The sequence below is a fragment of the Cebus imitator genome, unplaced genomic scaffold (genome assembly GCF_001604975.1).
Source record: "Cebus imitator isolate Cc_AM_T3 unplaced genomic scaffold, Cebus_imitator-1.0 Scaffold342, whole genome shotgun sequence".
Taxonomy (NCBI): Eukaryota; Metazoa; Chordata; class Mammalia; order Primates; family Cebidae; genus Cebus; species Cebus imitator.
Window position 1 is genome coordinate 2,239,732 of NW_016107657.1, and position 13,851 is coordinate 2,253,582.

A 13,851-nucleotide genomic window follows, 5' to 3' on the forward strand; every position below is an offset into this window, starting at 1 on the left:
TCCTGGGTTCAGGCAATTCTCCTACCTCAGCCTCCTGAGTAGCTGGGATTACAGGCACGTGCCACCATGCCCAGCTAATTTTTTGTATTTTTAGTAGAGACAGGGTTTCACCATTTTGACCAGGATGGTCTCGATCTCTTGACCTCATGATCCACCCACCTCGGCCTCCCAAAGTGCTGAGATTACAGGCATGAGCCACCGCGCCTGGCCCCACACATATTTCTTATTCATTTATTTATATCAGTGTAGACTCATGAATATTGACTTTATTTTCTAGAATATAATTCATTACTATCTGTTTTTGCTCACATTTTCATAGATTTGGGCATTGAAAGCTCTTTTGAATTGCTTCTGTATCTTTTGAGAATGCTTCTGGAACTTTTTGAGCACTTCTTTTGGTTATTGGAATCTCACAATATTTTAGACTCAACATCTACTTTCCCTGACTGGGAACTTGAATTAGACATTCCTCCAAGGATGCCTGTTTTATTTTAGTAGAGAATGGTATTTAGAACCAAAATATAGATACTAGTTGTGTTCGTTATATTGGAATGTCACTTAATTCAAGACCATTTTAGAGGTCATATATGCTAGTATAATACATATATTTATATTGCATATGCACACATACACATTCATCTATTATCTTATACTTACAATTTCAATTATACACCACAGGATTTATTCTAGATTTCTCTATTTGTAACTCCTAACAGTGAGAAACTGGCTCTCAGTATGCACAATATATTTACTTATTTTCTCAATCCTTTAATTCACATAATGTATTTAAAAAAATGTGGTCCATATAGCTGGGAAAAACAAATTTGCCAACTAAAGCAGGAGTCTCCAACTGGAAACCATGGACCATTACTGTGGCCTGTTAGGAACTGTATTGCACATAGGGAGGTAAATGACAGACTAGGGAATATTACCACCTGAGCTCTGCTCCACCTGCTGTGAGATCAGCAGTGTCATTAGATTCTCATAGGAGCTCAAACCCTATTGTGAACTCCACATGGGAGGGAATCTAGGTTGAGGCTCCTTATCAGAATCTAATAGTGCCTGGTAATCTGAGGTGGAACAGTTTCATCCCGAAACCATACTCCGCCATTGCTGCCCCTCACACCCCCGTGGAAAAATTGTCTTCCAGGAAACTGGTGCCTGGTGCCAAAAAGGTTGGGGACTGCTGAACTCAAGAAGAATGTTTATGTACAGCTCTTTTAGTTCTAGAAAAATACTGTTTTCAGTGTTATTTTTTCTCCATTTCATTCAGTGGGGTTGGGTTATTGGCAAGAAAATTAGATTTGTTACAGTTTGTATTCCAGTTTGTATTTTCCCAAATTCTGTCTGATAATTATTTCTTTGAACATTTGAAACCTTAACATTGTCCTAAATGTCAGAATGATACAAAAACATGCAAAACAAAACAAAAACAAACAAACAAAAAAACAGAAACCACGCAGATATACCCATTTCTTTTCTCTGTCAACCTGGACTTCTGCCTATACCCTCGAGGTAGTAAATCTCTTTAATTTATGGCTTTTCTTTTCTTCATTTCATTCTTGCATAATCATATACATACATATTTTATATCCATTTTTTTCTTACATGAAATATGTATGTTTCTTACATGAAATATATATGTTATAGATATTTCTTCCTACTTTGATTTTTGTCACTTCAAAATATAGTCCAGCTGTTACTCCATATCAGTTCATAGAAGTCAGCTTCATTTTATATATCTGTGTAATACTTTGTAGTATAGACATCTCATAGTCCGTCCTTTCAGGCTAGATATTCCATGTGTCTGTGGGTTCTTTCAATATGTAGATTCAGGTATTTATAGAAATTTTGCTTTTGGTTTATACATTTAAGCATTAGCACTGTTAACAATGTTTTGCTTTAGGGGTTTTGTTTTTTTAATTTAGAGACTCCAGATATATTAATTTCATTCTATTCCCATCCTTTATTTTTATCTTTATCTTTCTCTGGACCTTTTTATTAATTTCGGTTTCATTTTGTTTGAGATTTTTCCAGATTTCTTCAATGGTTCTTGTTAAATACTTATTTTCCTTTATTAGTCTTTTGTTTTTTTGTTTGGTTACATTCCTTTTCTGAGTTCAAACAACTATTTTCTTACTGTTTCTCTCACTCTTGCCAATTTCCAATCATCAATTTGAATTTCCAATTTAAAAAAAATTAGCGGTTTTCCTATCTCCAAACATCTGTGTACAATTAACTTACTTTGGAGTATTGTCTTACAGTTTCTTCTGGCACATTATTGGTTGTTCAGGAAGCATTTTCATTGCTTGAGGTGTATTGAATTTCATTTTTTAACTTTTTAAAAATAATCACTTTGTGTGGCTTCTTTAGTTCACATTTTTTTCATTCATTTTGGGGTATTCATTTAGTTTGGAGGATTCTTTGGTAGTGCAGTTTTTTTCTTTTTTTTCCCCCCCATTTATTTTATTGCATTTTAGGTTTGGGGGTACATGTGAAAACATGCAAGATTGTTGCATAGGTACACACGTGGCAGTGTGATTTGCTGCCTTCTTCACCATCACCTACATCTGGCATTTCTCCCCTTGCTATCTCTCCCCAGCTCCCCACCGCCCACTATCCCTCCCCTATTTCCCCCCAACTGGCCCCAGTGTGTAGTGCTCCCCTCCCTGTGTCCATGTGTTCTCATTGTTCAACACCCACCTATGAGTGAGAACATGCGGTGTTTGATCTTATGCTCTTCTGTCAGTTTGCTGAGAATGACGGTTTCCAGGTTCATCCATGTCCCTACAAAGGACACAAACTCATCATTTTTGATGGCTGCATAATATTCCATGGTGTATATGTGCCACATTTTCCCTGTCCAGTCTATCATTGATGGGCATTTGGGTTGGTTCCAGGTCTTTGCTATTCGAAACAGTGCTGCAAGGAACATTCATGTGCACATGTCCTTATAGTAGAACGATTTGTAATCCTTTGGATATATATCCAGTAATGGGATTGCTGGGTCAAATGGAATTTCTATTTCTAGGTCCTTGAGGAATCGCCACACTGTCTTCCACAATGGTTGAACTAATTTACACTCCCACCAACAGTGCAAAAGTGTTCCTATTTCTCCACATCCTCTCCAGCATCTGTTGTCTCCAGATTTTTTAATGATAGCCATTCTAACTGGCACGAGATGGTATCTCAATGTTGTTTTGATTTGCATTTCTCTGATGACCAGTGATGATGAGCATTTTTTCATATGTTTGTTGGCCTCATGCATGTCTTCTTTTGTAAAGTATCTGTTCATATCCTTTGCCCACTTTTGAATGGGCTTGTTTGTTTTTTTCCTGTAAATCTGTTTTAGTTCTTTGTAAATTCTGGATATCAGCCCTTTGTCAGATGGGTAAACTGCAAAAATTTTTTCCCATTCTGTTGGTTGCCGATTCACTCTAATGACTGTTTCTTTTGCTGTGCAGAAGCTGTGGAGTTTTATTAGGTCCCATTTGTCTATTTTGGCTTTTCTTGTCAATGCTTTTGGTGTTTTGGTCATGAAGTCCTTGCCTACACCTATGTCCTGAATGGTTTTGCCTAGATTTTCTTCTAGGGTTTTTATGGTGTTAGGTCTTATGTTTAAGTCTTTAATCCATCTGGAGTTAATTTTAGTGTAAAGTGTCAGGAAGGGGTCCAGTTTCTGCTTTCTGTACATGGCTAGCCAGTTTTCCCAACACCATTCATTAAACAGGGAATCCTTTCCCTATTGCTTGTTTTTGTCTGGTTTGTCAAAGATCAGATGTTGCGTTGCCTCAGAGACCTCTTTTCTGTTCCATTGGTCTATATCTCTGTTTTGGTACCAGTACCATGCTGTTTTGATTACTGTAGCCTTGTAGTATAGTTTGAAGTCCGGTAGTGTGATGCCTCCTGCTTTGTTCTTTTTGCTTAGAATTGACTTGGCTATGTGTGCTCTCTTTTGGTTCCATATGAAGTTTAAGGTGGTTTTTTCCAGTTCTGTGAAGGTCATCGGTAGCTTGATGGGGATAGCATTGAATCTGTAAATTACTTTGGGCAGTATGGCCATTTTCACAGTATTGCTTCTTCCTAACCATGAACATGGAATGTTTCTCCATCTGTTTGTGTCCTCTCTTATTTCGTTGAGCGGTGGCTTGTAGTTCTCCTTGAAGAGGTCCTTTACATTCCTTGTTAGTTGTATTCCTAGGTATTTTATTCTCTTTGTGGCAATTGTGAATGGAAGTTTATTCTCGATTTGGCTCTCTTTAAGAGCAGCTCCCTCAAGCAACTTCAGCAAAGTTTTTCTCATTATAGCAAAATTTGTACTCTTTGATGGATTTGTGTGTTTGCACGTGTATATGTGTAACAGGAGAGTATTTGCGTGTCCTCTAATATTTTTGGTTCTCTTGGTCTTTCAAAACCCCAAATTCTGATCTTTTTCATTTTTTTATCTTTCACCATTCAATTTCTAAACGGCTTCTTTTTCTTCCTTTCATTTTTAAAAAAAATTTCCCAGAATTTAAGTATCTTGAGGACTGTCACTTCAAGCAGTATGCATTTTTAAGCCTCTTTCCTATAAACTGTTTAGACTGTGTTCTAATCTAACAAATCACTTTTTAAAAATGTTTAATATTTTTACACTGAGGGTAAACTTTAGCTTTCTCATAGTGGTTTTATGTTGACATTATTCCCATGACTACCTTTCCTGGTCTCCCTTCCCACAGACTTTCTTGGTCTGCCTTTGTGGTGAGAAATGAAGGTGAAAGATTACCTGCTGAGTTTTGGTGCATTTACTAAATAATTTACACTAATTTTGAAGTTCGGGTATTTCACATTTCACATTATGCTGAAAGTATGGAGGGTTTTTTTTTTTATGTTGTTTTCCTGTATTGTTTTCAGCTATCCAGAACTCAAAATTTATTAATTTTGAAGGAAGTTTTATCTTTGTGTTCTCACAGGTTCAGAAACACTACATTCCTTTGAGGCAGTCTTCTGTCTCCTCTTTCTTAGTGACAGTGATATCTCTTTATGCAGTCCTCTAAATGCCCCTGTTGCCTTTCATGGGTGCCAGAGCAATCAATTTATGATGGAAGAGACGCCTCTGTCCCCAGAGATAGCGTGTGTGGCTTGATCTGCTCTTCTCTTTCCCCATGGCTTGTTTAAAAAGGTTTCATTGAATTTCTTGCATGTTGTGCTGCTTGGGTGTACAAAATATTGGCAATGTTTTACAATAAGTAGCAAATCATTATTATGCACTGTGGTGTTCATCGTATTACCATTAATCATCATAAATTCACTGAGTGTATTCACACAAATAAGGTAGGTAATTCCAAAGACAGTTTTATTCATGAAACTTTCAATTTATTAGTGTGATCTCACCTTTAAAAATATTGAAAAACATCATTTAAAACTTTTCCATGTAACAGCATCAGAAAGACTTGGTGGAGTCTCAGTAGAGAGTTCTGCTAAACCTCATTTTTAGCACATTGTGAAGGATGAGACTTTTGCCTCTGGAGCTCTTTTCATTTCTTATTTTGGGATCACCAGTATAATCCAAATTCTTATACTGAACCACTTCAGCTAGTTGTCCAGAATCACTGCCCATCCTTGCTAGACTTTGCATTTAGATGTACATTTCACATTTTTCTCCTTTGATTAAATTTTAACCTCAAATACAAAACATTAATATACAGTACATCTTAGAGACATTAATATGTTATTAGGAAACATTGCATCTTAACCCGAAAGAACAAAGTGCTAATAGTGGGCCGTTGGGCATCAAAGTAAAATAACCAAGGGACTTCCATAGCATACCTGTAAAACCTTTTTTTTTTTTTTTTTTTAAGCTTTTGATTTTAGGGACACATCTTTTGAAGCAGAACGTATCTTCAAATTCTGGCTCTACCATGTAATATCTATGTGTCTTTGACAAAACAAAACAAAACAAAACAAAAAAACACAACTAACTTCTGAGCTTCATTACCACTTCTATAAAAATGAGAAAAATACTACCTCCTTGACAGATGTTGAGGTTAAAACAAAGACTATATGACATTTTTAATTCTGATCCTCATCTTTAAATTGAGGATAAGATCAACAATTATTTGATGATCAAGTGGAAAAACGTGTGCAAAGTATCTTAATTTACTCAGCACATGAGGTCTTCTCCATAAATATAGTTCTCCTTCTGAACTTTCTGCCGGCCCATTCAACCAAATATTTAGAAACCAAAGATGGCAATCTTAATTGGAAATGAGCAATTTTGATGGTTCAGGCTATATCCACCCCATACAAACACTGGCATATATGCTTACTAGAGAGGGCTAGGGGAGACCAGAGCAGACAGTGGCTACTCAAGGGGAATTTGTTCTTTTTCCCTAAAGGAGGTCTCAGTCAGGGAGCCAAATGCTGGGAATGAAGCACAGTAACTGGAACATAGTGCTAGGACAACACTGCAAAGACGTGACTGCAGGCTGTGTTACACTTGACAGAACACAGTTCTGTTCCAGAAATGGAATAAACTGTTATTTGCACCATCCTAGCTAGGATTTCCTCTGTTGCTAAGGTGACTGTAGTAGACTAAATAATGCCTGCTCACCCCTTACCCTCAATATCACCACCTCAAACTATCTATGTCTAAGTCCCTGAAATCTGTGAATGTTACTTTATATGGCAAAGCCTTTGCAGATGTGATTATGAATTTTGAAACAGGAAGATTATCCTGAATTAGCCAGGTTTTATCTACAGGCATCCTCATATGGAGGAGAGATAAAGAGATCACAGACCTAAGAGGAGATGGACATATTACCACAAAGGCAGAGACTGGAGTGATGCAGCCAAAAGCCAAGGAATATGAGCAACCACCAGAAACTCAAAGCAGCAAAGGACACATTTTCCCCTAAAGCTTCTGGGGAGATAATGGTTCTTGCCGACACCCTGATGTTAACCTAGTGGGACTGATTTCAGACTTCCAGCTTCCAGAATTGTGAGAGAATGAATTTCTGTTGTTAAAGCTACCAAGTTTGCGATAATTTGTTAAAGAAACCTAAAGAACTAATACAGTAACTAAGGTTCATATCAATTGAAACCATTTAGAGCTGAGGATGGTGGCTCATGCCTATAATTCCAACACTTTGGGAGGCTGAGGTGGAAGGATGGTTGGTCCTAGTTTAAGACCAGCCTGGGCAACATAGTGTGAGACCCTGTATCTACAAAAAAATTACAAAAGTTTGCTGGGTGTGGTGGAATGTGCCTGTAGTCCCAGCTGCGTAGGAAGCTGAGGCAGGAGGATGGCTTGAGCCCAAGAGTTTAAGGCTGCAGTGAGCTATGATTGCATCATTGCACTCCAGCCTGGGTAATAGAGTGAGACCCTGTCTCTAAAAAGGAAAAATAAGAATTCACACTGAAGTAAAAGCAACTCACAGTCACAAAATTATAAATCCTAGATGTGAAAGAAAACATTTGGGTTCTTTTACTCCAGAGCTGATGCACTGACACCTGTGATGATCAGTTGCCCACCACCCAATTAAATTGTTCCACTGCCATATTGCCAAGTAGTTTATTCTGGACTTTGGCATTTCTGTTGATAATTCTACCTTGTATTGTGCTACTACCCGCTTAGCTATATATTTCCATCTCTGGCATGAGTTCTGCCCTTTGAAGCAAAAGTTAATGAATAAATAAATCAAATAGCATTCCTCAGATATTTGAGGGCAGCCATACTGAAGCTCCAGAACCACATTCTCTGCACCCTGGATCCCTCCATCCTTTCCTCACATGTTGCTATCATGCCATTCTGTCTGTCTTCTGGTATGCTATGATTTGTCCGCTTCCAATCTGTATACGCAATGTAACTGCCTGTTGAATACCACGCTCCAAATATAAAAATTAGTAGGCAAAGTGAGCAAGCCCATTAATTGTTAATCAGATGAAATCTGAAAGTACTATCGCTTTCTGGTGGTTAGAATAAGCATCAGCCAAGGAATCTCCCAAAACCGATTTTATGAGAATTATTAAATTTCCTCATAGTTCATGCATTCTATTCAGACTGCCCTTTTTACTTAATATTGTCTTATTAATTTGTTCCTGTGTTTTCAATCTTCGTTTCATTGTCATCTGTCAATCAACTCTTTTACTTAGCTTCATATTAGATGTAAACATTTTTAATGAGTTGTTAATTTATTAAAAATATTTCTTAAACCACTAATCTATAATAGATATAATAGGTAATAAGATGGCTATACATTCAACCCTCAAAAAGATTACATACTGTTGGTGGATACCTATAGGTTGATAAGCTTGACCTTTATATCTAGCAAGTTCTATAAGAGAAATTAGAAACTGTTTCTAAGAAGGGCATTTATAGAGAGGAAATGCTTATTGGAATTCCCATCGTAATTGAGAATTTAAGGGTGGATATTTACTCTTTTTTGCCTCCTATTGTCTGTTCCTTTGAGTTGGCCACCATAGGCAAGACCTGCAGAGAGGGGGCCAATATGATGACGTCTATAAACCAATACCTGAGTATTACTGCTAAAGAAGCAAAGACAGCCCATAGGGCTTATAGTGTCTGCAAAACAGGAGCCATTGAATTATATGGGGTTGTCAGGAAAGTGGTTATATATTTAAAAAGAATTAATCATTCATCAGTTTCCATGAGGGATTGGCTCTAGGAACCCCTTTAAATACCAAAATACTAAAATGCTCAAGTTTCTTATATAAAATGGCATAGATTTGCATATAACCTGTATACATCCTCCTCTATACTCTAAATAATCTCTAATTACTTATAATATTTAATATAATGATTATTATATACTTATTCTGTATTTTTAAATTTTGTGTATTTCTATCATTATATTATTTTATCATTTGTAAAATTTGAATATTTTTTTACCTGTGACTGAGTCCACAGATGAGCAACCTATGGATATGGAGGGTTAACTCTACATAAATTATATTTTGAAAAATAGGTTTCAGATTTCTCATTGATAAAAGAATTACAAATACGGAAAAGGAAAAGGGTAGAGTGAACTCTCTTGTTGGATTGAAATGGGAAGAATTGGTATGAACTCATGTTTTTAAATATGTAATTATACATGTACTGATATACATTTCTGAAGCTTGTATTTACCTTTACATAGATACACATAAATACACATGTGGATCTATTTATATCTACACACACACATATATATGTATAAATACAGATATGTAGACATATGAGTTATGTGGATATATAGAAAAATAAAGAAAATAAACAGATATATGTGGAGATATATATATACGTTTGTGTTTAAGAGTTTATGTGTATATACACACATACATTTCCTAGCTGTCTTCATTGAGGAGGCCTGGAAGCATAACATCTCGGTACCAGTGGGCATTCCTAGTGCTGTGATCTTAAGGAGAGCCAGGGTTCCTTGAAAAAATAAAGAGCTGCTTCTGTTTGCTGATGTGACCAGGGAAATGAAAGTATAAGGTGAGCCTTGACTACCCTTTGCTCCAGAAATGTAAGGAGTGCCAAGAAAAGACACTTTTTGAAAGAACACAGGAATCAGCTAACCATGTTTCTTTTGGCCAGATAAGGTAGAATTTGAGATTTAAAAGAAATGATTATTGTAATGAGTTAATAATCCATTAAAATATATATTTCTCTCCATGCATTCATACTAAAGATGAATGAATAAGCAAATTGTTTAGAAAAAACCACCTCCTTATAGTTATTGACTATGTTTTACATGTATTATAATGTATTTCCTATACATCGTATATATCACATATAAGTTGTGTGTTTAAATTGTATCCACAAATATACACATTAATTAATCATATATAGTAATATAATGGAATTAGAAGGGCACTCTTTGGCAATCATCATAGTAACAACTGATTCAGGTAAATAATCATCGGGGCAGAAGTTCTTTGAGGAACAGTTATTTACATAGTCTCAACGCATTTCTATGCAAAATGCCCATTGATTGCAAGAGGAAATTATGGTCACATTCCAGTGGAGAAACCTGGCAGACACCACCTTAACCAAGTGACTAAGAGAAATAGGACGAATCAATATCATGTGCCTGCTGGTGTAATGCACTAAGAAAGACATTATATCTTTTCTGTGATATTCTTCAATAAATCCAGAGCCTAAATGCAATCATGAGGAAATATCCAGTATGTCCAAATTGAGACATTCTGCAAAATACCTCAGTTGAACTAAAAATATCAAGATCACAAAAAGACAAGTTAAAGAAAAATTTCATATTGAAAATGACTAAAGAGACATGGCAATTAAATACAATGTATAATCCTGGATGGAATCCTGAGTTAGAAGAAGAAAAAATCTCTAAAGGGCAATATTGAGCATTTGAATGAGTCGTGCATTAGATAGTAGTGTTTTATAAATGTTAATTTCTTGATTAAGATGTTTGTGTTGTCATTTGTGGGAAAGTATTTTCTAGGTAATGAACACTGTTTAGGAATAATGGAGCATCGTATTTGCTATATACTTTCACTTGTTGGAAAGATGACAATAATGTATACATATATGCACATATACAGAGAATAAAATATTGCCAATTAGGGAGCCTGAGTGAAGCGTGCTATTCTTGCAAGTTCTGTGTATGGTCTTTTTAAATTTAAAATTATTTCAAAATAAAGAGAAAAGAAACAAAAAGATGTGTATTTGTTGGTCCAAGGTGGGAGATGGGTTAATGGTAGCATACTCTGGCAAAGTTATTTGTGGTAGTGTCAAATATAGAGATTCCTAAGCCACTAGCTACCCCTTTCTTTGGATATTGCTTTATATCACATATATATTATATTGTTTGAATAGAGTCTGTGGAATTGTCCATGTAAATGCTTAAGGATTACTTTTCCTAAATTTTTAAGAGATAAAATGAGAAAGTGAAGTGTTAATACATTAAAAGAATTCTAAAATTGGTATTTTGGAATATCAGATTTAGGGATAAAGGTGGTCTTTTGTCTCCTAACACTGTGTAAAGCGTCATTTCTCTTTTCTTCACCCTCAAGTTTAAGCCCATCCCTCACAGAAGTCACAAAATGCTCAGTCATGCCACTGGATAAACTTGCATGTTATTATATGGAATAATTTGTAGGACACTTTACAAGATGGGAACTTTTAAAAGGTGTTTTTGCTTTCAGGAGAGTTGTCTCTTTAGAACTCCTTATTCTTCCAGGTTCAGATACAATCTAAAAAGTAGACATGTAGATCTCAAATTAACAGCCTAATGTTACATCTACAGGCACTAGAGAAACAAGAGCAAACCAATCCCATAGCTAGCAAAAATAAAATAATAACCAAAATGAGAGCTGAACTGAATAAAATTGAGATGTGAAAATCCATATAAAAGATCAACAAAATTAAAATATGGTTATTTGAAAGATTAAACAATATTGATAAACTGCTAGCTAGGTTAAAAAATAATAAAGAAGACAAAAACACAATCAGAAAAAACCAAGATGACATTACAGCGGACCCCACAGAAATATAAAACATCCTCAGAGACTATTACAAATACATATATGCACTCTAGACAACTTAGAATAAATGGGTAAATTCCTGGATACATACACCTTCCCAAGATTGCATGAGGAAGAATTAAATCCTGAACAGATCAATAACAAGTTCCAAAATTGAATCAGTAATAAAATGTCTACCAACCGAAAAAAAGAAAAAAAAGTCCTGAATGAGACTGATTTATAGCAATGTTCTGCCAGATGTACAAAGAGGGAGTAGTACAAATCCTACCGAAATTATTCTTAAAAATTGAGGGGGAGAAACTCCTCCCTAATTCATTCTATGAAACCAGCATAATTCTGATACGGAATCCTGGAAAAGACACAATGAAAAAAGAAAACTTCATGCCATTACCTCTGATGACCACAGACACAAAAATACTCAACAAAAAAGCTGGTAAACCAAATCCAGCAGCACACTGAAAACCTTATTCACCATGATCAAGTAGACTTTATTCCTGGGATGCAAGTTTGGTTTAGCGTATGCAAACCAATAAATTTTATTTACCACATAAATAGAATTAACAACAAAAACGTATGATCATCTCAGATGCAGAGAAGACTTGATAACATTTAACATCCCTTCATATTAAAAACCCCAATAAACCAGGTATCAAAGGAAAGTACCTCCAAATAAGAGCCATCTATGACATACCCACAGTTGACATTTTACTGAAGGGGAAAAAAACAGAAGCATTCTACTTGAGAACAGGAGGAGAAGAAGGATGTCCCCTCTCACTTCTCCTATTCAGGACAGTACCGGAAGTCCTAGCTAGGGCAATCAGACAAGAGAAAGTTAAAAAGAAAAAAAAAAAGGCATCCAAATAATAAGTCAGACTCTCTCTCTTCACAGATGATATGATTCTATACCTAGAAAACCCCAGATTCCACCACAAGGCTTCTAGAACTGATAAATGACTTTAGTAAAGCTTAAGGGTATAATGATCAGTGTGTAAAAACCAGTATCATTTCTTTGTCCCAGTAAAGTTCAAGCTCAGAGCCAAATCGAGAATGCAATTGCATTTACAATAACCACAAAAAGGATAAAGTATCCAGGAATACAGCTTACCATAGTGATGAAAGATCTCTAAAACAATAATTACAAAACACTGCTGACAGAAATCAGAGATGACACAAATAAACGGAAAATCATTCCATGCTCATGAATAGGAAGAATCCATATTGTTAAAATGGCCATATTGCTCAAAGCATTGTACAGATTTAATGGTATTTCTATCAAACTCTCAATGTCATTTTTCACAGGAGTTGAACAAATTATTTTAAAATTCTTATGGAACCAAAAAGAGCCCAAATTGCCAAAGTAATCCTAAGAAAAAGGACAAAGCTGGAGGCACCACATTAGCTGACTTCGGACTATACTACAAGGCTAAAGAAATCAAAACAGCATAGTACTTGTTATAAAAGAGAAAAACACACATAGAACAATGTAACACAATAGAGAAGCCAGAAATAAAGCTATACACCTGTAACCACCTGGTCCTCAATAAATTCAACAATAATAAGCAATGGGAAAAGACTGTATTCAATAAACGGTGCTGAAGTAACTGGATAGCCATTTTCTGAAGATTGAAACTGGACCCCTTTCTTTCACCATATGGAAAATTAGATAAAGACTTAAATGTAAGACATAAAAGAATAAAAATTCCAAAAGACACCTAGGAAGCCATTCTAGACATTAGCTTTGGCAAATAATTTATGAATAAGTCTCCAAAAGCAATTGCAATGAAAACAAAAATCAACAAGTGGGATCTAATTAAACTACAGAGCGTCTTCACAGGAAAAGAAACTATAAATACAGCAAACAGACACCCTACAGAATGGAAGAGAATATTCAGAAACTATGCATCTGACAGAAGTCTAGTATCCAGAATCTATAAGAAACTTAAATCAGCAAGCAAAGCAAATAACCTCATTTAAAAGTGAAAAAATGACATGAACAGACATTTCTCAAAAGACATACATGCACCCAAGAAATATATTGAAAGATTGCTCATTATAACTAATCATTAGAGAAATGCAAGTCACAACCACAATGAGATACCATCTAACACCAGTCAGAATATTAAAAAGCCAAAAATTTACAGATGTTGGTGAGGCTGCAGAGAAATGGGGATACTTCTACACTGCTTATGGGAATGTAAATCATTTCAGCCACTTTGGAAAGCAGTATGCAGATTTCTGAAAGAACTTAAAACTACAATTTGAACCAGCTGTCTCACTATTGGGTATATACCCAAAGAAAATAAATTGTTCTACCAAAAAGACACATGTATTCTTATGTATATCACAGCACTATTT